Source organism: Medicago truncatula, chromosome 2, assembly GCF_003473485.1.
Source record: "Medicago truncatula cultivar Jemalong A17 chromosome 2, MtrunA17r5.0-ANR, whole genome shotgun sequence".
Taxonomy (NCBI): domain Eukaryota; kingdom Viridiplantae; phylum Streptophyta; class Magnoliopsida; order Fabales; family Fabaceae; genus Medicago; species Medicago truncatula.
The window spans coordinates 16,399,821-16,421,800 of NC_053043.1; the positions used below are offsets into that span (position 1 = coordinate 16,399,821).

At 34.9% G+C, this 21,980-nt stretch overlaps 1 long non-coding RNA gene across 1 annotated transcript; it reads left to right on the forward strand.

Annotated features, from left to right (window-relative positions):
- Positions 1-18,882: 18,882 nt before the first annotated feature.
- On the forward strand, positions 18,883-20,184 carry LOC120578027 (uncharacterized). Its single transcript, XR_005643984.1, has 2 exons — positions 18,883-19,057; positions 19,771-20,184. It is a non-coding gene; the product is annotated as an uncharacterized lncRNA (long non-coding RNA).
- Positions 20,185-21,980: the final 1,796 nt, after the last annotated feature.

Sequence of the window (21,980 nt, forward strand, 5' to 3'; positions counted from 1 at the left end):
GATTTGAGCATAAATAAATAGTAGAAATTATTTTCCATTGTGGGAGAAAAGGGATGGATAATCCAATGTTTACAGGTGTTAGGGTTCCAGAATGTGATTCAACGGGGCCGTGAAAATTTATTTGAAAATGAGAAAGGTACAGAAAAGTTAACTTAAAAACGAACTAAAAGTTTTGACTAAGGGGTGTATTGGATCATGATTCTAAGGGATTTTAAAAGACTTTTTTATTATGAAAAAGTCTTGTGGTATTCAATCAAGACTCTTTCCAATTTAAAAAAAGTCTTGTGTTATTCAATCAAGATTCTTTGTCATTTAAAAAAAGTCTTGTGGTATTCAATCAAGACTCTTAATCACTTAAAAAAAGTCTAGTGGTATTCAAAATCATTCAAATTTCGAAGGATTGTTTAATAAATCAGATTTTGATGGATTTTGTGGGATTTTATAGTGAAATTTTAGCATGAAAAAGTCTTTCATGAAAACATGAGATTTCTTAGGATTGTTTTTTTCTTTTAAGATTTTACTATCTCCCTCTCTCTCTCCTCCCTTCTCTCTTACTCTCTCTTTTCCTCTCTCTCTCTCTCTCTCTCTCTCTCTCTCTCTCCTTAGCTCTCCCGTAAAAAACCTCTCTCTAGCTCTCCCGTAAAAAACCTCTCTCTCTCTCTCTGGTTCCTTCACTCTCTCTCTCTAGCTCTAGCTCTCCGTAAAAAATAAAATAAATAAAAGAGTCTTTATTGAGATTTTGTAGCTCTAGCTCTCCTGTAAAAATAAAATAAAATAAATAAAAGAGTCTTTATTGAGATTTTGTGAAAGAGAGTGCGTTATGATATTTTTTTCAATTATTTCTTAAAATTCATAAAATCTGTTGAAATCTCTTGAAATCCATAAAATCATTTCAAATTCTTTAAAATCTTATGAATTAAAATCCATTGAAATCCTTAATAGTCTTTTAAAATCATCAAAGTCATCAAAATCTTGCAAAGTCTTTTAAAATCCTCAAGACTTTTTTAAAAAAAAAATTATCCTTTAAAATCCTAATCCAATACACCCCCATAAAAATATTCGAAGGACCAAAACTTGTTAAAAAAATTTATAAGTACTAAAAACAAAATTTTAGATTTTTACAGGGAGCAAAAACTTGTTTAACCCTTAAACATTTTAATAAAATTCGTGAATAAGAACAGAAGCTGGTGTGTTCTTTACATGAGAAATAACATAGAAATCGTTAAAATGCATTCAGATAATAATATACATCAAACAAAAATATTGTTAAAAAAAGTATATCAAACAAAAAATACATATATAATATTGAGCATAATCAGTACACATAGGTTTTGTTGAAGCCTTACTATTTGGACTTTTTCGTTTTGGGTCCATAGTTAAATGCCCCTAAACGTAATGCATAGATTACCAAACTTGCAAAGAATTTGTGTTTAATGGCGTCCCAAATGTCAAAATCTTTTGCCATCTTTGTTTTAGTTGCCTCGGGTAAGCCTCTTCACCATTGTGTCTTGCTTAATATATAGTATTTTTTTTAAGTATAAATCGATATAAGAGATATACAACACTCACACACATTGAACATCAACCACTTGCATAAGATCCGATGATTATTAAATTACATACGTTAAATGTCACTAATTTATACTTAATTTTTTTTGTGGGAGCATAGTGAAATTAATAGAGGTAGAAGCAAGTGGTGCTGAATGCACAAAAATTATAGGTAGATGTGATAAAGCAAATTGTGCAACTCATTGTCAATCATATGCAAAAGGTGTTGCTGTTTTAGGATCTTCATGTTCATTCTACAACTTATGCACCTGTGCTTTTGATCGGTCTCCACCAGGATTAGATCAACCTGCATGTGAAGTTGGGTTGGGACTCTGCAATGCTCAATGTAGTGATTCTTGTTGCAACACAAATTGTGTTAGGAAATATCAAAATTTGGGGGGTGTTGGGAAATGTATTTTTGCTTTTGATAAGGTGTTTTGTCTTTGTACCTATAGAGGTTGAGGATATTACTCTTAATTGAAATCAATTTAAATAAATGGAATCAATATAGTGTTCCTACTTTTCTTAAGAAGTCAAAATAATGTATTAAAGATATGTCATTCTAGCGCAAGGTGTTCTTAGAAAGGAATCAACAAATTGGGCAGTATATGTGAATCAATAGAGTAAAACTTTATGACAAAACATGGATTATTGAAATTATCATTGACCAATTTTTTTTTATAGCTACAAATACAATATATATATATATATATATATATATTTGTAAATATTGACTAAAAGAGAAAATACGTAATTTCAAAAAAAGATAAAATACGTAAAAGTTAATAAATACCGACTAGATATTGCCTAAGAAAAGGGCAATGCTCTAATATTATAAAGAGATTCTCGGATGTGTAACTCGTTGTCATATTGGTTCTTGACTTAAACGAAAATTTAAATAAATCCTCCCCTTTTTTAATTTGTTAGTCCTTCAGTCCCTGACTTTGACTAGGACGTTAACTCAGTCAAAAATACTGACGTGACGACCGAGAAAGGATCAAACACATTTTGATGTATCCTGTGACCAAAATGAAAGAAAATCTTCCTTCTTCTTCATCATTTCCCAACTCCTCTCTTTAGTACGCAATCATCCAAAGTATGCTTCAACCATCCAACAAAAGCTAACTAAGAAACCTAATTTACCCAACCTCAACTCAAGTTAATGTTGTATATCTTGTTTGTGGGGTCTGCTGCAATAACTTGACTAAGAAGATGATAAAGATGAACATGATGAAGTGTATATAACTTTGTCATACCCCAAATTTGGACCATTTAAAATCTTTTTGTCCATATTTTATAATAGTTCAGATTCTCTTTTATTCATTTTTTTTTACCTTTTAAAACTCGTGTTTTTCGTCATTAATCATTTAAAAAAAAACTTTCATCTTGCATTTAAGTCCTCGCTTGCTTTTTTTTTACAATATTTAAAATCACTTCATTTGAATTTTTATAAACGCATTTTATAATCCTTTTAGTCATAACAGGCAAGTCATTTTAAAATGGCTAATTGTATTTTAAAAGGCGTGTCTTTTTAATCATTTCAACCGAAATTTCGGCAGGGAGGATACTTTGAAGTACCTCATGTCAGATTTCGAAGGAACTTTTTATTTTCTTTTTTTTAGGTTAGTTTGTTTATTATTATTTTATTTTTTTATTTTTTTATTTTTTAGAAAAAAAAACAAAGAAATGAAAGTCACGTGAGTGACTTTCTTCCTTCCTCTTTTTTTATTTTTTTATTCATTTTGTTTTTGTTTTATTTATTTATTTATTTATGTGTTAAAGTCTTTTTCTCCAAGTCTCAGCTGCAGGGGCATTTTGGTCATTGATTTGTACCAGAGCCAACCCTAATTTGTCTCTATAAATATACTGTCAATCATTGGGAAATGGGCCGAAAATCACTGTTCACGTCAGAAAAATCAGCAGCAATTCACAAACCCTAATTTTCTACTTTTCCAACCCTTTTTCAGATCAAACACTAAAATTACAAAGAAATAACATGAACTCATGAAGAACATTCATAGATTCATCAAAATCCAGCAACACAAAACTAAAACAAAAAAAACCTCAAATCAATCCATACACACAAATCATCATCCAAACAGATCTGAAACAAAGAGAAACGAACCGGAGCAGAAAACCAGAACCGAACCGGAACAAGAAAAGCTTGCGTCGAACCGGAACAAAAAAAACCTGCGCCGAACCGGAAAAGGGAGGAACAACCGAACCGTAGCAAGGGAAAACAAGAGAACCGGACCGGAAAAGCTAGGAAAGAAGGAGACCGGAAAAAGAGGTAAAACTTCCACACTTTCATTTGTAGATCTAGGATTTTTGGTGTATGTTTTCGAAATTTTGAGTTTGGATTCGGGTAGAGGAAGGGAAAAGGAGTGTTTTGATGTAAAAAAATTCGAAAAAAAGCAAAAAAAAAAAAAACTCCGGCGCGGCGGCGCTCCGGCCGACCACCGCGCCGGAGCAGCTCCGGCCGCCCCTCTTCATCTTCTCCGGCGCGCGTGTTCTTGAGGGAGGGGAGAGCTTCTCTCTCTAAGTTTAACTTAGAGAGAGAAGTGTTTTAGTTTTATGGTTTTTTTTTGTTAAACTTGCTTTTATACTAATTTCTTTCTGCCGGATCACACGCGCGCGTACTCATAACCATACAATGCTCCATCGCGTTAGTAGCCATCAGATCTGGATCGTTCCATGATCTGACGGCCACTGTTTGATCTGTTTTAAATTCTGTATGTATTCTGCTGTGTGGACTATGGTATGCTTTCTGTTTGAGCCGTCAGATCGTTGATCTGACGGTCGCTGTGCTTTCTATTGTTACCTTCTCTATTTTTGTGTTTTTTTTAACCCTTGGATCTTTGATCCAATGGCTGTGATGAGATTTTGGGATTCAGATCTGGACCTCTGGATTCATCCAATGGTCCAGAATTAATCCTGCTGAGCCAATGTTTTATTATTTTTTTATTTCAATTATCTTTATTTTTTAAATACTGTTTTTTACACTTTTTGACATTTTTGTGTTTAGAAAAATTCCAAAAAATATTTTTCTCACTATTTTAATTTTCTCTAATTTTAAAAATCCTTTCTATTTGTTTTCTTTTTATGGTTTTTTTGTTTATTTCTTATATGATGACCTTAATTTTTTTATTTGTCTTAATTCTTGCTTATTATTTCTTATGTCTCATTCACCATAATATTTCTTGTGATTACTAACCATTTAATTTTTGTCTTGAATCATAGCATGCACATTTAATTTTCTCATCATTTTATTTTGTCATTGACTTAGTATGTATAAATAGGGAATTGATGTAATTTTATTTCTTGCATTTTATTTTGGCATAAAGGCCCTAGGGTTGTATTTAGGAATTGATGTAATAATGTAGGTAACACAAGCACCGACACATGCACCGACACTACCACATTTTATTTACCGCTTTCCGTTATTTTTTTACGACGTTACGTTAGTTTTCACCGTTAGTTTAGAAAAAAATCAAATATGTCAAATTCAAAAAATCTTTTTTCTTAGCAACATTTTCTCTTTATTTCCTTAATCAAATTTTTAATCAATTTTAATTCAACTTCAATCATTTTCAAAATTTAAAATCAATCAACCTCACTCATTTCTTTTATCTCATGCCTTGAGGCCTCTTTCTCTTCTTAAAACCCATTTTCGAAAAAATCTTAAAATCAACCTAACCCACCAAAGAAATTTTTGAGGTGAACTACATTGGTTTTGATCCCTTTTCTTTAAGGGTATGTAGGCATAGGATTTTTATCCTTCCAAATCAAATAAAAATAACCAAAAACATACTTCTTCTCCATTCTTTCACTTAGATTTTTAGGTAATAATTTTTCAAGTAAGCAAATGAATTTAGCACAAGATAATCTAGGTAAGCGGTTCCTTCGGAGTACCGAAGTCGTTTAGGGTGCTTAACACCTTCCCTATTCGAAACCAACCCCCGAATCCAAAGTCTCGATAAGGGTTTTTACTCATTTTTTCCCTTCCCACGAATAAAAATTGAGAGTTCAAAGATTGACGATTCAAATCAATTAATGATTTGACATCCGAAAATCGTGAGCACAGAAATGGCGACTTCACTGGGGACTTAGGTCCTATGCGGGTTAAACCCACCTTACTTTTTTTTTTTTTTTTGTGCTTTATTATTTGTTTATGCTTTGTAAATATTTTGCTTACATGTTTACTTTATTACGTGAGTGGTGAGATAAGCTCTACACCCGAGCTTGAGGGAAACTTAAGATAGGACGGCGGTATAATCATAGTTCCATGCCAAGAGTACTCTTCGGTATTGGCACATGTGATAACCCCACTCAACGGAGGGATCTTGGAAGTATATGTTGTCAACGTGAGTACTCATGTTTGGCATGCTATTTTCAAGTGACCTTTGAAGTTGAGGACCTTTAGTCACCTTTAACCCCTCTTGGCCTTTTAGGACGTAGTGCGGTGGCTAATCGAGAGTACTCTTGAATTAGTTGATACGCGATACTACACCCAAACGAGACTTTCCGACGAATATAATTGGAATGGGAGTACTCCTGTCACCCGATAAATATTCGGAAGTGGTTAAAGACTTTGGGAACTTGGTAGAACCCGTGATACAGGTACATTTGAAACCATAGTCCTTACCAAATGGCGTTGTTACCATTGACTCCAACGTTGTGGAACTTACCCTCACCATGTATTCTATCCACTTAGCATAACCATGCATACATGCATTCATTCATAAACAACCTTTTCCATCAAAAATTTTTTTTTTTTTTTGAAGGACTTAGACAAGTTTTTGTAAACATCACGGATATGGACCTTGTAAGAATGAACACCGAGAAATACAACTTCCAAAATCTTAACTAAGCTTTTAGCTTATGTTAAAGAACTTCTTCCTTGGTTTCGTTCTTACCTTTTGAAAAAGAAACCTATTGTAAATATCTTGACAATTTTCAAATGAAACCATGTTCCTCTGCCATGTTTACATTTCACTTTAACAAGTCCTTCAAAAAAAAAAAAAAAAAAAAATCTATTTTTGCATAAGCATATCATGCATCATTTTGCATTCATAGTTTCTAGTCTGTATCTCACACTGTCTTCTCCATAAAAAGGTCAATTCATTAGTAAAGTGGTCAGATGTCTTCATCCAAGTTCGGCTCACATATGCAGACACTCGAGCAAACACAAAAGATGGATCAACTTGAGCAAGAGGTCCACGAGCTTCGTGGAGAAGTAACAACACTTCGGGCTGAGGTAGAGAAGTTAACTAGCCTTGTATCTTCATTGATGGCTACAAAGGATCCACCGCTTGTCCAACAAAGGCCTCAGGCACTATGTCAGCCAATATGCATGAAACGGTCTCGACAACAGGGTTCTCAGCGGGTTATCCCTCAAAATCAGTCTCCTCAACCACTTATACCTCAAAATCAGGCCCAAAAAGCATCTCAGTGTGACCCGATTCCTGTGAAATATGCGGATTTGCTTCCCATTTTGCTTAAGAAGAACCTTGTTCAAACCCTCCCACTTCCTCGGGTGCCGAATTCGCTGCCACCTTGGTATCGCCCTGACCTCAACTGTGTATTCCATCAAGGGGCACCAGGTCATGACACTGAGCAGTGCTACCCTTTGAAAGAAGAAGTTCAGAAGTTGATTGAAAATAACGTCTGGTCCTTCGATGACCAAGATATAAAAGTGCTACTTCAACAACAACATCTGGCTCCTCACTCTGTTGCCGCTGTTAGACCCATCACCAATGTTGTTCAAGATTCGGGTTATCAACCCCAGTTTCGACCAAGTCAACAACAGTATCTGGATTCTCACTCTGTTACCACTGTTTTGCCCATCATGAATGTTGTCCGCAATCCGGGTTATCAGCCCCAGTTTCAGCAATATCAACAACAGCCTCGACAACAGGCTCCAAGAATTAAATTTGATCCGATTCCAATGAAATATGGGGAGTTGTTTCCCTATTTGCTTGAGAGGAACCTTGTCCAGACTAGGCCACCTCCTCCAATACCGAAGAAATTGCCGGCTCGATGGAGACCTGATCTCTTTTGTGTTTTCCATCAAGGGGCACAAGGTCATGATGTTGAGCGCTGTTTTTCTTTAAAGATTGAAGTCCAGAAACTGATCGAAGACGATCTCATACCTTTCGAAGAGTTTGGATCTGAATGTGCAAGTTAACCTGCTATCGGATTTTTTGGACCTTGTGTTGACATGTGGAGTGTTTAGCTACAATTGGGCCTTTGCTGATGTTTATTTCTACTACTCTTTTGTTCAATTAATATGTTTGTTTGTGGCTTTATGTTTTAAAAAAAAAAAAATATATATAAAAAAAATCCTTTCGTCCCACCCGAGACGGAAGTGAACTTGTTTAGGGCTTTTTGCTGTATCTATTTTCATCATTAATGAAAAGGTCGTCTTGGTCCCGACCTTCTTTTATTTTGTGCTTTTTCTGGAAAAATGGTAATACAAAAAAAACCAAAAATTTCTTTTTCTTTAATCATTTCCACATATCTGCATAATCCTAATATTTGTATCAATAATCAAATCATGCATTAATAAACCCGTTGAACACTTAAACCCTGTACTCTCGCTCGACTTTGAGTTCCTTGTATATGAGGCTGAAGAAGAGGATGATGAAGAAACTTCCACTAAGATTTCTCTCCTACTAGGGCATCTTGGCCGTCGAAGCTGCAAATATCAAGAGAGATTGTCCAGAAGAGGACTTTCATGTACAAAGACTGGCACGAGATGCTACCATTTGTCTTGCAAGGATATTATACTTCAAGTGCACACTTCAAACATGGGCAACCCACCCTCCATCCCTCTGTATAAAACATAAACGCAGTGCCTCACATGGAGGTCAAAGTCCCGTCAACGGGAGTCCCAATGAAAGCTAAGCTTGATTGAATTTAAAAGTGTTACTGCCATATGGCGTGGACAGTTGTATCAAAAGCATGAAGCAAGTTTTCAGCAAGAGAAGGCTCGTCCCCATGAATGTCAAGAGAGTGGCCTTGTGCTCAAAAGTTATACTATCTGATTTAACCAAGTTCCAGGGGCAATGAATGCCTAATACAAAGAATGAGGGTAAACTTGTATGTCCTGTGAATACCGATGCAGTCAAGAAATACTTTGTTAAAATGAAAAAGCTCGATAAGTCGCAAACCTGAAAAGGCGGCTTAGGCAAAAAAAAAAAGAGCGTCTCGATGGACTGAAAACCCAAAAGGGCGGTCCATGCAAAAGTTAGAGACATATATAAAAAAAAAAAAAATGAACAAATGATGATTATCCTGATAGGTTGATACCCGCAAGGGCGATCTATGCAAAAGTTAAGGATCAGGGCAAGGTAACTGCATCAAATCAGATATGATTCATCTGGGGCATTTCAGCCGTCAAAAGACCTTCGACTCATGGCAAGGTAATTGCATCAAATGAGATATCATTCATCTGGGGCATCTTAGCTGTTAAAGGGCTTCCGATCTGAAGCGTCTGCAAATCAAAGACTCAGAACAGTGAAATTCAAAGTTGGTAGAGGGAACAGTGGTTAGTGTGTTCAATGTTCCTTTTCCAAATAATTACCATTTTCCAAACTTTTAAAATCCGTGGAACCACGCCTTTGGCAGGCCACCACTCCATTTACATTAACTTGAGCTTGTGCCCATTTATTTGAAATTCTCATTTATTCTGTTTGCAAACTTTTCTTCTATTTTTGATGTTAATACCTAAAGCAAAAAAAAAAATTCAAAAAAAAAAAAAAAACTTTTATCGTGCCTTCTGAAAAGCATAAACAACAGGTACATCTTCTTTGAACTTATGAGCAGGTGAAACATACATCAACATCCGTCTCAAGGACAGTTAAACTCTGCAAGGATGGCATGACTAAAAGCTGTGAGATGACCTCTGTCAAAAAAAGTAAAAGTAAAAAACTCGCTAAGTCGAAAACCCGAAAGGGCGGTTTAAGCCAAAAATGAGCGTCCCGATGGACTGAAAACCCGAAAGGGCGGTCCAGACAAAAATTAGGGGCATACAAACAAAAAGAGTATATTCCCGGTGGATTGAAGACCCGAAAGGGCGGTCCAGGCAAAAGTTAGGGATTCAAAAAATATATACAAAAAGTGACAAAACAAAGACAGAGGCATCACAGTTCAAGTTGGCCAAATGGAAGAATGCACTTTGTGTTGGCTTGTAGAATGGCGACTTCTGCCAGATTGATTGATTGATGGGTTTTATCCCGAGAAATTGCGACGTCTGCCTGTGGTTTGATTGATGACAACTTCTGCATGTGCTTTGATTGATGGTGACTTCTGCCAGAATGGTTGATTGATGGGTTTCATCCAGATAAATGGCGACTTCTACCCCGGTTTGGGAGGACTTACCCCAGCAGTATGTTTAAGGGGCGGTACCCCAACATTGGTTGATTCATCTCCTGTGACTTTATCCCCAATGAAAGTTTCGAGTGTTCGCACAGTGATGCCGGGCCATTCTCCTTGTAGACCTGCCCAGTCCTGTCTCAACAATCTTACCATTACACCGTCATATGAGTCTCATACATATTCATTCATGCATGCATACATAGCAGGCATATAAATATCATTCATACATAGTTGCATTTTTGCCCAATATTTTGCTTCACTATCCTCAGATACCACACCCAGTGTGTCCAACTCCAAAATGTCATCAAATCAAACATGTTCCAAAGTGGCAGGTCTCACCAGTAATCAGTCTATACATACATACAATTCCCTTTTAGCTTCATACAAATTCTTTTTCCCCTAAGCTTTACCCTTATCAAGTTACTCCTCACTGATACCAAGCTCTACATTGTCTTTACTTTCACCGGAGGCTTTGCTTTTAGCAAATGCTAATGGTCCGTCCTGCCTTTATTTTTACCGTGTGTTTGCTATCCCACAATGTTAGCAAACCCTGTCGGTCCGTCTTGTCTTTACTTTCACCGGAGGCTTTGCTTTTAGCAAATGCTAATGGTCCGTCCTGCCTTTATCTTTTACCGTGTGTTTGCTATCCCACAATGTTAGCAAACCCTGTCGGTCCGTCTTGTCTTTACTTTCACCGGAGGCTTTGCTTTTAGCAAATGCTAATGGTCCGTCTTGCCTTTATCTTTTACCGTGTGTTTGCTATCCCACAATGTTAGCAAACCCTGTCGGTCCGTCTTGTCTTTACTTTCACCGGAGGCTTTGCTTTTAGCAAATGCTAATGGTCCGTCTTGCCTTTATCTTTTACCGTGTGTTTGCTATCCCACAATGTTAGCAAACCCTGTCGGTCCGTCTTGTCTTTACTTTCACCGGAGGCTTTGCTTTTAGCAAATGCTAATGGTCCGTCTTGCCTTTATCTTTTACCGTGTGTTTGCTATCCCACAATGTTAGCAAACCCTGTCGGTCCGTCTTGTCTTTACTTTCACCGGAGGCTTTGCTTTTAGCAAATGCTAATGGTCCGTCTTGCCTTTATCTTTTACCGTGTGTTTGCTATCCCACAATGTTAGCAAACCCTGTCGGTCCGTCTTGTCTTTACTTTCACCGGAGGCTTTGCTTTTAGCAAATGCTAATGGTCCGTCTTGCTTTTATTTTTACCGTGTGTTTGCTATCCCACAATGTTAGCAAACCCTGTCGGTCCGTCTTGTCTTTACTTTCACCGGAGGCTTTGCTTTTAGCAAATGCTACTGTCGGTCCGTCTTGTCTTTACTTTCACCGGAGGCTTTGCTTTTAGCAAATGCTAATGGTCCGTCTTGCTTTTATTTTTACCGTGTGTTTGCTATCCCACAATGTTAGCAAACCCTGTCGGTCCGTCTTGTCTTTACTTTCACCGGAGGCTTTGCTTTTAGCAAATGCTAATGGTCCGTCCTGCCTTTATTTTTACCGCGTGTTTGCTATCCCACAATGTTAGCAAACCCTGTCGGTCCGTCTTGTCTTTACTTTCACCGGAGGTTTTGCTTTTAGCAAATGCTAATGGTCCGTCTTGCTTTTATTTTTACCGTGTGTTTGCTATCCCACAATGTTAGCAAACCCTGTCGGTCCGTCTTGTCTTTACTGTTGCCACTCGTCGGCTAACCATGTCCTTACCTTTACAATGGAAACAATGTTAACAAACATTATCATTCATAGTCCAGTTGTTCCAAGCTATCTCACAGCAATCTTAAGCATTACCTATCCTTTCTTTCCCCAGTGATGTTTATCCATTTGTCCCCCAATCAGTCTTTTATGCATCATCTTTACATTCATGCTTGTATCATGGGCAGTCATATAATCACATTCATCAGCATCGCATATCTGGCATTTCAAACGGTCCAAATTGACGTCTTTTTATATTTAAGTCTCTTCGACCCTTTGGTTTAAAAGTTTTCCCTTTTAAAACCTTCGTGACGAAGAAACTTAAATAGGGGCATCTGTCATACCCCAAATTTGGACCATTTAAAATCTTTTTGTCCATATTTTATAATAGTCCAGATTCTCTTTTATTCATTTTTTTTTACCTTTTAAAACTCGTGTTTTTCGTCATTAATCATTTAAAAAAAAACTTTCATCTTGCATTTAAGTCCTCGCTTGCTTTTTTTTTACAATATTTAAAATCACTTCATTTGAATTTTTATAAACGCATTTTATAATCCTTTTAGTCATAACAGGCAAGTCATTTTAAAATGGCTAATTGTATTTTAAAAGGCGTGTCTTTTTAATCATTTCAACCGAAATTTCGGCAGGGAGGATACTTTGAAGTACCTCATGTCAGATTTCGAAGGAACTTTTTATTTTCTTTTTTTTAGGTTAGTTTGTTTATTATTATTTTATTTTTTTATTTTTTTATTTTTTAGAAAAAAAAACAAAGAAATGAAAGTCACGTGAGTGACTTTCTTCCTTCCTCTTTTTTTATTTTTTTATTCATTTTGTTTTTGTTTTATTTATTTATTTATTTATGTGTTAAAGTCTTTTTCTCCAAGTCTCAGCTGCAGGGGCATTTTGGTCATTGATTTGTACCAGAGCCAACCCTAATTTGTCTCTATAAATATACTGTCAATCATTGGGAAATGGGCCGAAAATCACTGTTCACGTCAGAAAAATCAGCAGCAATTCACAAACCCTAATTTTCTACTTTTCCAACCCTTTTTCAGATCAAACACTAAAATTACAAAGAAATAACATGAACTCATGAAGAACATTCATAGATTCATCAAAATCCAGCAACACAAAACTAAAACAAAAAAAAACCTCAAATCAATCCATACACACAAATCATCATCCAAACAGATCTGAAACAAAGAGAAACGAACCGGAGCAGAAAACCAGAACCGAACCGGAACAAGAAAAGCTTGCGTCGAACCGGAACAAAAAAAACCTGCGCCGAACCGGAAAAGGGAGGAACAACCGAACCGTAGCAAGGGAAAACAAGAGAACCGGACCGGAAAAGCTAGGAAAGAAGGAGACCGGAAAAAGAGGTAAAACTTCCACACTTTCATTTGTAGATCTAGGATTTTTGGTGTATGTTTTCGAAATTTTGAGTTTGGATTCGGGTAGAGGAAGGGAAAAGGAGTGTTTTGATGTAAAAAAATTCGAAAAAAAGCAAAAAAAAAAAAAACTCCGGCGCGGCGGCGCTCCGGCCGACCACCGCGCCGGAGCAGCTCCGGCCGCCCCTCTTCATCTTCTCCGGCGCGCGTGTTCTTGAGGGAGGGGAGAGCTTCTCTCTCTAAGTTTAACTTAGAGAGAGAAGTGTTTTAGTTTTATGGTTTTTTTTTGTTAAACTTGCTTTTATACTAATTTCTTTCTGCCGGATCACACGCGCGCGTACTCATAACCATACAATGCTCCATCGCGTTAGTAGCCATCAGATCTGGATCGTTCCATGATCTGACGGCCACTGTTTGATCTGTTTTAAATTCTGTATGTATTCTGCTGTGTGGACTATGGTATGCTTTCTGTTTGAGCCGTCAGATCGTTGATCTGACGGTCGCTGTGCTTTCTATTGTTACCTTCTCTATTTTTGTGTTTTTTTTAACCCTTGGATCTTTGATCCAATGGCTGTGATGAGATTTTGGGATTCAGATCTGGACCTCTGGATTCATCCAATGGTCCAGAATTAATCCTGCTGAGCCAATGTTTTATTATTTTTTTATTTCAATTATCTTTATTTTTTAAATACTGTTTTTTACACTTTTTGACATTTTTGTGTTTAGAAAAATTCCAAAAAATATTTTTCTCACTATTTTAATTTTCTCTAATTTTAAAAATCCTTTCTATTTGTTTTCTTTTTATGGTTTTTTTGTTTATTTCTTATATGATGACCTTAATTTTTTTATTTGTCTTAATTCTTGCTTATTATTTCTTATGTCTCATTCACCATAATATTTCTTGTGATTACTAACCATTTAATTTTTGTCTTGAATCATAGCATGCACATTTAATTTTCTCATCATTTTATTTTGTCATTGACTTAGTATGTATAAATAGGGAATTGATGTAATTTTATTTCTTGCATTTTATTTTGGCATAAAGGCCCTAGGGTTGTATTTAGGAATTGATGTAATAATGTAGGTAACACAAGCACCGACACATGCACCGACACTACCACATTTTATTTACCGCTTTCCGTTATTTTTTTACGACGTTACGTTAGTTTTCACCGTTAGTTTAGAAAAAAATCATTTTTCAAAAAAAATCAAATATGTCAAATTCAAAAAATCTTTTTTCTTAGCAACATTTTCTCTTTATTTCCTTAATCAAATTTTTAATCAATTTTAATTCAACTTCAATCATTTTCAAAATTTAAAATCAATCAACCTCACTCATTTCTTTTATCTCATGCCTTGAGGCCTCTTTCTCTTCTTAAAACCCATTTTCGAAAAAATCTTAAAATCAACCTAACCCACCAAAGAAATTTTTGAGGTGAACTACATTGGTTTTGATCCCTTTTCTTTAAGGGTATGTAGGCATAGGATTTTTATCCTTCCAAATCAAATAAAAATAACCAAAAACATACTTCTTCTCCATTCTTTCACTTAGATTTTTAGGTAATAATTTTTCAAGTAAGCAAATGAATTTTGCACAAGATAATCTAGGTAAGCGGTTCCTTCGGAGTACCGAAGTCGTTTAGGGTGCTTAACACCTTCCCTATTCGAAACCAACCCCCGAATCCAAAGTCTCGATAAGGGTTTTTACTCATTTTTTCCCTTCCCACGAATAAAAATTGAGAGTTCAAAGATTGACGATTCAAATCAATTAATGGTTTGACATCCGAAAATCGTGAGCACAAACTTAATTGTTGGGAAGATGCTGCTGCACTTGAAACCTGAAAAGTTTAATGATTATGCATGTAAAACTCAAAGCGCATGGGGTTGCCACACTACCTTTTAGGTTCGATTCGCCCCCACCAATAACTGTATATTGGATGCAATAGGAATGACCAGCGAATCCCCTTTCAGGATACTATGAGTTCCTTGACGTGTATTGTACAACCACACCAAGCGTATCTCCTAATGGTATTTTACTGATTTATGGTTTCAGCAATTCACTCATGCATTAGAGAGTTGATGAATGATTTTAGAGTAAGAGAATGAGGGAGAATTATATTGTTAATGCAACAAAATTCTTGTTTCTGTGTGTTTTTGTTTTGTGTCAAACAAATGCCCAAATACCAAGCATTTATAGTGCATTATATTGTTGAGATAAATTCCAAGAATCTCTTTTTAAATTGTTTTAATGATAACAAAACATTTTAATTATATTAAAAGAATTCTGAGATTATTTGTTATTTGACATGTGTTCTTGAGTGTTATTACAAATAGGTTTAAAGCAAGCAAATATTTTTCAAGAACATTCTCGTAACAAAGCTCATCACAATACGCTTGGTATGCCACGCCAAAGTGAGCTCAAGCAAAGACAAAATAGAAGATCTTGGCTTTTAAGAAGAAGTTATGTGTTAAGGATCTTTGTGGAAATATGGAACAAAAGGATCAAAGGTTCTATGCTACAAAAGGAATATATTTATTATGATATACCTTCAAAGGAATGAAGAGAAATAAATAAATATAGATCCTATGGGAAAACAAAAAAGAACCCATAAGAATTAGACAACACATCAAGAATGAAGTTTCAAAGCCAATAAGAAATGGACAACACATCAAGACAAAGGAATAGATAAAATCCAAATCTATTGTACTTGTTTTCTTTCTCTCCAAGGCGTGAGAGTTTAACAGCCCAACAAAAGCAATCTTGGTTGCCAACTAGCAAGCAAGAATTCTGCATGGTATTATTCATGATGTCACACTTTAATGCAAGCTGTCCAAAGCAAATTTTTGAGAACGTTCTCAGAATTTCAAGAACAAGCTGCCAGACATTTTTTCACAAGAGTTTTTCACATTAATGAGTTGGCAAGCTTTCTTTACTCTTCCTCTTATGCCCTCACGAGCATGTTTTATTTACTACAGCAATGGACTCCTTTCATCTATAAATACAAGGGCTTACAAAGAGGAAAGGCATTGAGTCATTAAGCAAATATAATCATACTTGATTCTCAAAGCATTAAGAATATTTCAAAGGCTCTTTCATCACAAGAAATAGCAAAAATCCAGCAACAACTCTTTTACTTGAGTTCTTTACAAAGGCATCAAAAACATTGTATAACAAAAGCAAAGATATTGAAGAGAATCACTAAAAGTGATTAGTGATTGTTGTTTGTAAAAATCTAGTAAGTGAAACTAGTGCAAAGCCCAAGGGGTGAAAAGAAAGATATTGTATAGATCAAGTAAGTGATCTAAAAGAAAAGGAGGAGTTGAGGTTAAGTTATAACTCAACTACCTTGTGGATAATCTCACAGTATTGTGGGGACTAGACTAACCCACATTAGGGAAACCAGGATAACTTCTTGTATGTGATTTTCTTTTTCCCTATCTATTTTACTTTAAACAATATCACACACTTCACAATATTATTATTTCATTATCTAACGCACTAACCAAACCCAAGTATTTACTTAAGAATTTTTATTTGGTAATTTTTATTAGATCACAATGCAAACCCCCTTTCTTATGATATTATTTTACTTCATATATGACCCTTCACATGAGAGAAAACACCCATTTAACTTCAATCAACGTTATAGTTCATTAAACACCATTTTACCAAAGATATTATCAATTTATTGTTTTATTTAAAATTGGTAGATTTAAACACTTATAACTCGTCATTAGTGTGATTAGTTAGACACTTGCAACAATTTCAATATTACTGCTAGCATTTTAAAAATCTCAATGCGAACAAAACTACATATAATCCACATAACATTAGACACTTTAATCAAATTTTTAATTTATACAACTCTACAAATGTAAAACTTGATTAAAATATACAACACTGTGTAAAAAAAAATTACAACTTTAATTAGTTTTGTAAAATATACAACTCTACAAATCCTTTAATTTTTTTTTATAGGAACTCTACAAATCTTTGTAGTCAAACTTCAACTATTGTGCAGCCTTTGTGCTTCATCTTTAAATGAATCTACATAACTGGAAAAATAAAATAGAACAAATCAATAAAATTTAGTTAAAACGAAATAACAATCGTCGAAGAGTAACCCACATATATCACCCGTTGTTAAAGAAGACGAAAAATTGAACAAAGAGACAAAAGACTCTAAAACTATAGAGAGATAGAAAGAGGATGAAAAATAAAATGATGAATTTTAATATATTATAAACTACAGTGAGTCAAGAACCAAGAACAAATATGTGATATTTAGAAAATAGGGATGAAACATTATTTTTTGAAATAATTTCGAATTTGATAACTGAATGTTGAAATGGTGAGAGAAACCAAGCAAGGACAATCCGAACAACTATGGTCCATGACTCCTTCACGGGGTTGATCTCAAAGATATTATCAGATTTTGGTGTCATTATAATATCGTTATTTAGTTTGACAGGGAAGAGAAGAAGACAGATGAGACAACTGAAGAAAACATTGGTATATATAGGTTAATAGTATAGGTAGAATAATATTGAAACCATATAAAAATAAAAGTTATGATACAATAAAACCAAAATAATACAATATGATTGGTTCAACAAAACAACAATGACACATGCCAAAATATGATTGGAGAATAGCATACATAAGAACGTGACTAAAACCTTTATTTAGCTTAGAAAGTTGATGAAACATCAATTTTCGTTACAGAAATACCATTTTAGCATAAAAATATCTCATTAAAGAAAAATAAATAGGTGACAAGTTATCACTTTTTTAGTTACGAAAGCATATCACTATATTACTACCACAGTGCTAGTTCAGACAGGTCTCGGGTTGATGATATTGGTTTAAGAATATTCCTTCTAAGGTGTCTTTGTTGGTTTGACGACTACTTCGACATCGGCTTCCGACTAAAGACAATCTAGAGCGGCGGGGTATTCTTCTTCCAACGGATGGTGCATGTGCAGCTGGTTGTGATGACATTGAATCGGCTACACCTTTTTTTACATTGTAGTATTTTCAGTCAATTATGGTCTAATGTGCGGAATTGGTTAGGCATCTATTCAGTCCCATATTCTGGTGCGCTTCGACATCATTTTATTTAGTTCACTAAGATGGCGGCATGCCTCGGTTTATTCATTTATACTTCAATATTATTGGGTTCGTAACTGTTTGGGTGATTTGGAAGGAGAGGAACAATAGGATATTCCAATAAACAGTTTCTACACCTTTTCTTTTGTTAGAAAAAATTAAGTTAAATTCTTTTTTTTATGGTTGAAAGCCAATCAGGCGTCTTTTATTTATAGCTACCACGACTGGTGGAAAAATTCCTTTCTTTGTATGGGATTATGTCTGTAATTTTCTGTTTTTTGGTTGATGCTCTTTTTGAATATCATTGAGACTCTGTAAATATTATTGGTGTTCCTCCTTTTTGCACACCATATACGGATGGAAACAATAAAGGGTGTTTATAATATCATTTTGATTTGTTAAGAAAAGGTAACAAAATTATTCTCAGTAAAGTAATAAAATACGTTTTGGTAATCATAGGGTAGCTAGAATTTGTTGACCAAATATAATTAAAGATAAATCATTTCATACCTCTTTAGTAAAGGCAAAGTTTGAAGCAATAAAAAGATTAGAAGAATAAGACGTATCAACACCAAATTATGCAATATAATTGGTTCAACACCACAATAATGGCACATGTTAAAATATCATTGGACGAAGGTTTTTAATTGACGTGTTTAAAAATAATTTAACTTTTTGGTCAATCATTTAAAAAAATCCAATTTTCAAACAAAAATATTGTCAAAAAAGTATATCAACATTACATATATAATATTGAGGAGAATCAATACACATAGGTTTTGGCACAAGAGTGAATCCTTACTATTTGGACTTTTTTTGGGTCTATATTTAAATGCACCTAAACATATTACAGAATATTAAACTTTCAAAGAATTTTGTTTAATGGGGTACCAAATGTCAAAATCTTTCAGTTTCTTTGCCATCTTTGTTTTAGTTGCCGCAGGTAAGCCTCTTCACCATTGTATCTTGCTTAATATATAGGATTTTTTTGGCTTAAATAAGAAGAAGGTCTATGTAAATTCGCGCATTTTTTGTTTTAGTTAAGTTTTTTTGTTTCGAAATATCCCTTGTATTTTTTTAATTTTTTGAAATTCGTCCCTGCCATTGCCATCCGTTAAAAGAAAGATAAAGAAGAAGCTGAAAGAAAAGGAAGATAAAGAAGAATCTAGAAGTGCGGAAGACGATGGAAGAGAAATGAGTTTTTAATTTGAATTTTTCTTGATTAGTGCCCTTTTTTTTTATTTAGTCCCTCTCGTAATTTTTCGTTTTTGGATTTGGTCCCTTGAACCTGGTGATTGGTCATATGGATGGACACATTAGCCAATTTCGTCACGTCACAGGTCACCACATCAGCCTCCGTTAGCAACATGTGTGTTTTTTTTAACGGATGGCGACGGCAGGGACGAATTTCAAAAAGTTAAGAAAATACAAGGGTTGTTTCGAAGCAAAAAAAAAAGATACAGGAACTAAAACAAAAAACGCGTCAACTTACAGGGATCTTTTACATATTTAAGCCTATTTTTTTAAAGTATAAATCAAATATGAGATATTCACTCACACACATTGAGCATCAACCACTTGCATAAGATCTGATGAATATTAAATTATATACGATAAATCTCACTTTTTCTACTTCATTTTTTGTTGGGAGCATAGTGAAATTAATACAGGTGGAAGGTGATGGTGGTGAATGCACAAAAATTGTGGGTAGATGTGATGAAATAAATTGTGCAGTTCATTGTCAATCATATGCAAAAGATGTTGCTGTTTTAGGATCATCATGTTCATTCTACGACTTATGCATTTGTGCTTTTGATCGGTCTCCTCCAGGATTAGTTCAACCTGCCTGTGAAGTTGGGTTGGCACAATGCAATGCTCCATGTAGTGATTCTTGTTGCAACGCAAATTGTGTTAGCAAATATAAAAATTTTGGGGGTGTTGGGAAATGTGTTTTTTTTGCCCTTAATAAGGCGTTTTGCCTTTGTACCTATAGAGGTTGAGTTTATTACTCTTAATTGAAATCAATTTAAATAAATGGAATCAATATAGTGTTCCTATTATTTTTCTTGAGATTTTCTTGAGAAGTCAAAATAATATTTAACATAGGTCATTCTAGCACAAGGTGTTCTTAGAAAATAATCCCGAAATATTTTGGGATACAATTCGTGATCAACAACAAAAAAAAACGAAATTAGAGAGTTGTAATCAAATGAGAAGAAACAAAAGAAACAAGGATTTTTTGTGATAAAATATTTTAGGCTAAATAGGTCCAATGATCTCCTAATTAATTTTCAGTTTTCATTTTGGTCTCATAACTCGAAAAATTAATACTTTAATCTCTCAACTTTTGCTACAGTTTTCAATTTGGACCCCTCCATTAGTTTTTTAATGTCTAAAATTTTTTATTTGATTTTACTCATTTGATCGCATGTCCGTTGTATTTTATAGTAAACAGTCATCATCTAATTTTTTTTCATTTTTCATCATTTTCTCTCTTCTTCCTCAAATCTTCAACTTTTTCCAGAATCTGAGCATCACAAACAACATCATCACATCATATCCATCAAAACATCACCAGTGAAGATAAGAATAAAATCAATATACCATTGAATACATTTTTTTTAAAGCAGCACACAACTACTACTGCGGTGAAATTCTATTTCAGCAAGGGATCAAGTTTGATGTCCACTTCTTGAGTTTCTCATTCTTAGTGGCTTGTGGATGAAGATGGAAGAATTGAGGGTTGTGATGATGAATTGAGGGTTTGGGATGAAGAATTCGAGGGTTTGGTTTTGTTGCGAACACGTTCAATATGGGTTTATTATAAACTTGGTTTTAATGAAAAATCAAGGGTTCAATGGGTTTGTGATTAATCTGAATAATTGGTTTCACGATGGGGAAGATGGAAACCAGTAGGATCTCCACTAAAGGATAGAGTATATGCTACTAAGTTTTTGATTCGGTGAGAGAAGAAGAGGACAATGGTTTTGTGGGTGGGTTTGGAGAGGATGAGTGGGTTTGGAGAGATCTGGAATAAAAGATGGTGCTGATGAAGATTATGTTGAAGATGATGAACAAGAGTGATGTAGAAGATGAAGAAAAAGAAAAATAAATTAGATGTTAATGACTCACCATAAGATAAAATAGACATGCATGATCCAAATGTCATGGTTTAATAAAAAAGATTAAACGATTTAAATTAAAATAATTAATAGGATCTATGGTAATCCTGCCAAGGCCGGTCCCAAGCCCGGGTAAAAGGAAAGGGTTGTGTTAGGCCTCGATAGCCAACGTAAAACTTTGTCGAATCTCTATGACATGGACCAAATACGAAATAGTGTGAATGCTAGGTCGTTGCCCGGAAGCAACACCTTGTATGACTCGAGTACAGTGTCAAATGAGCAAGGGTTGCTGCATTGCCACCTGGATGTAGTGAAAAATAAGCAACGGTTCCCGCATCTTCGTGAACGGGTGCGGGTAAAGAAGCTAGTTCATGAGAATAGGATTCGTTTTGGAACTTGGAATATAGGTACACTTACAGGAAAATCTATGGAAGTAGTAGACACAATGACTAGGAGGAGGATCAATTTCATATGCCTACAAGAAACTAAGTGGGTGGGGAAAAATGCGAAAGAGTTAGATAGTTTAGGATTTAAGCTTTGGTATACTGGTGAAGTTAGATCGAGAAATGGGGTAGGCATCGTTGTGGATAAGGAGTGGAAGAAAGATATTGTAGATGTTAAAAGGATAGAAGATCGGATTATAGCCCTAAAGATTGTAGTGGAACAAGACACCTTTAATGTAATTAGCGCTTATGCACCTCAGGTAGGGTTACAAGCACACCTTAAAGTGAAGTTTTGGGAGGA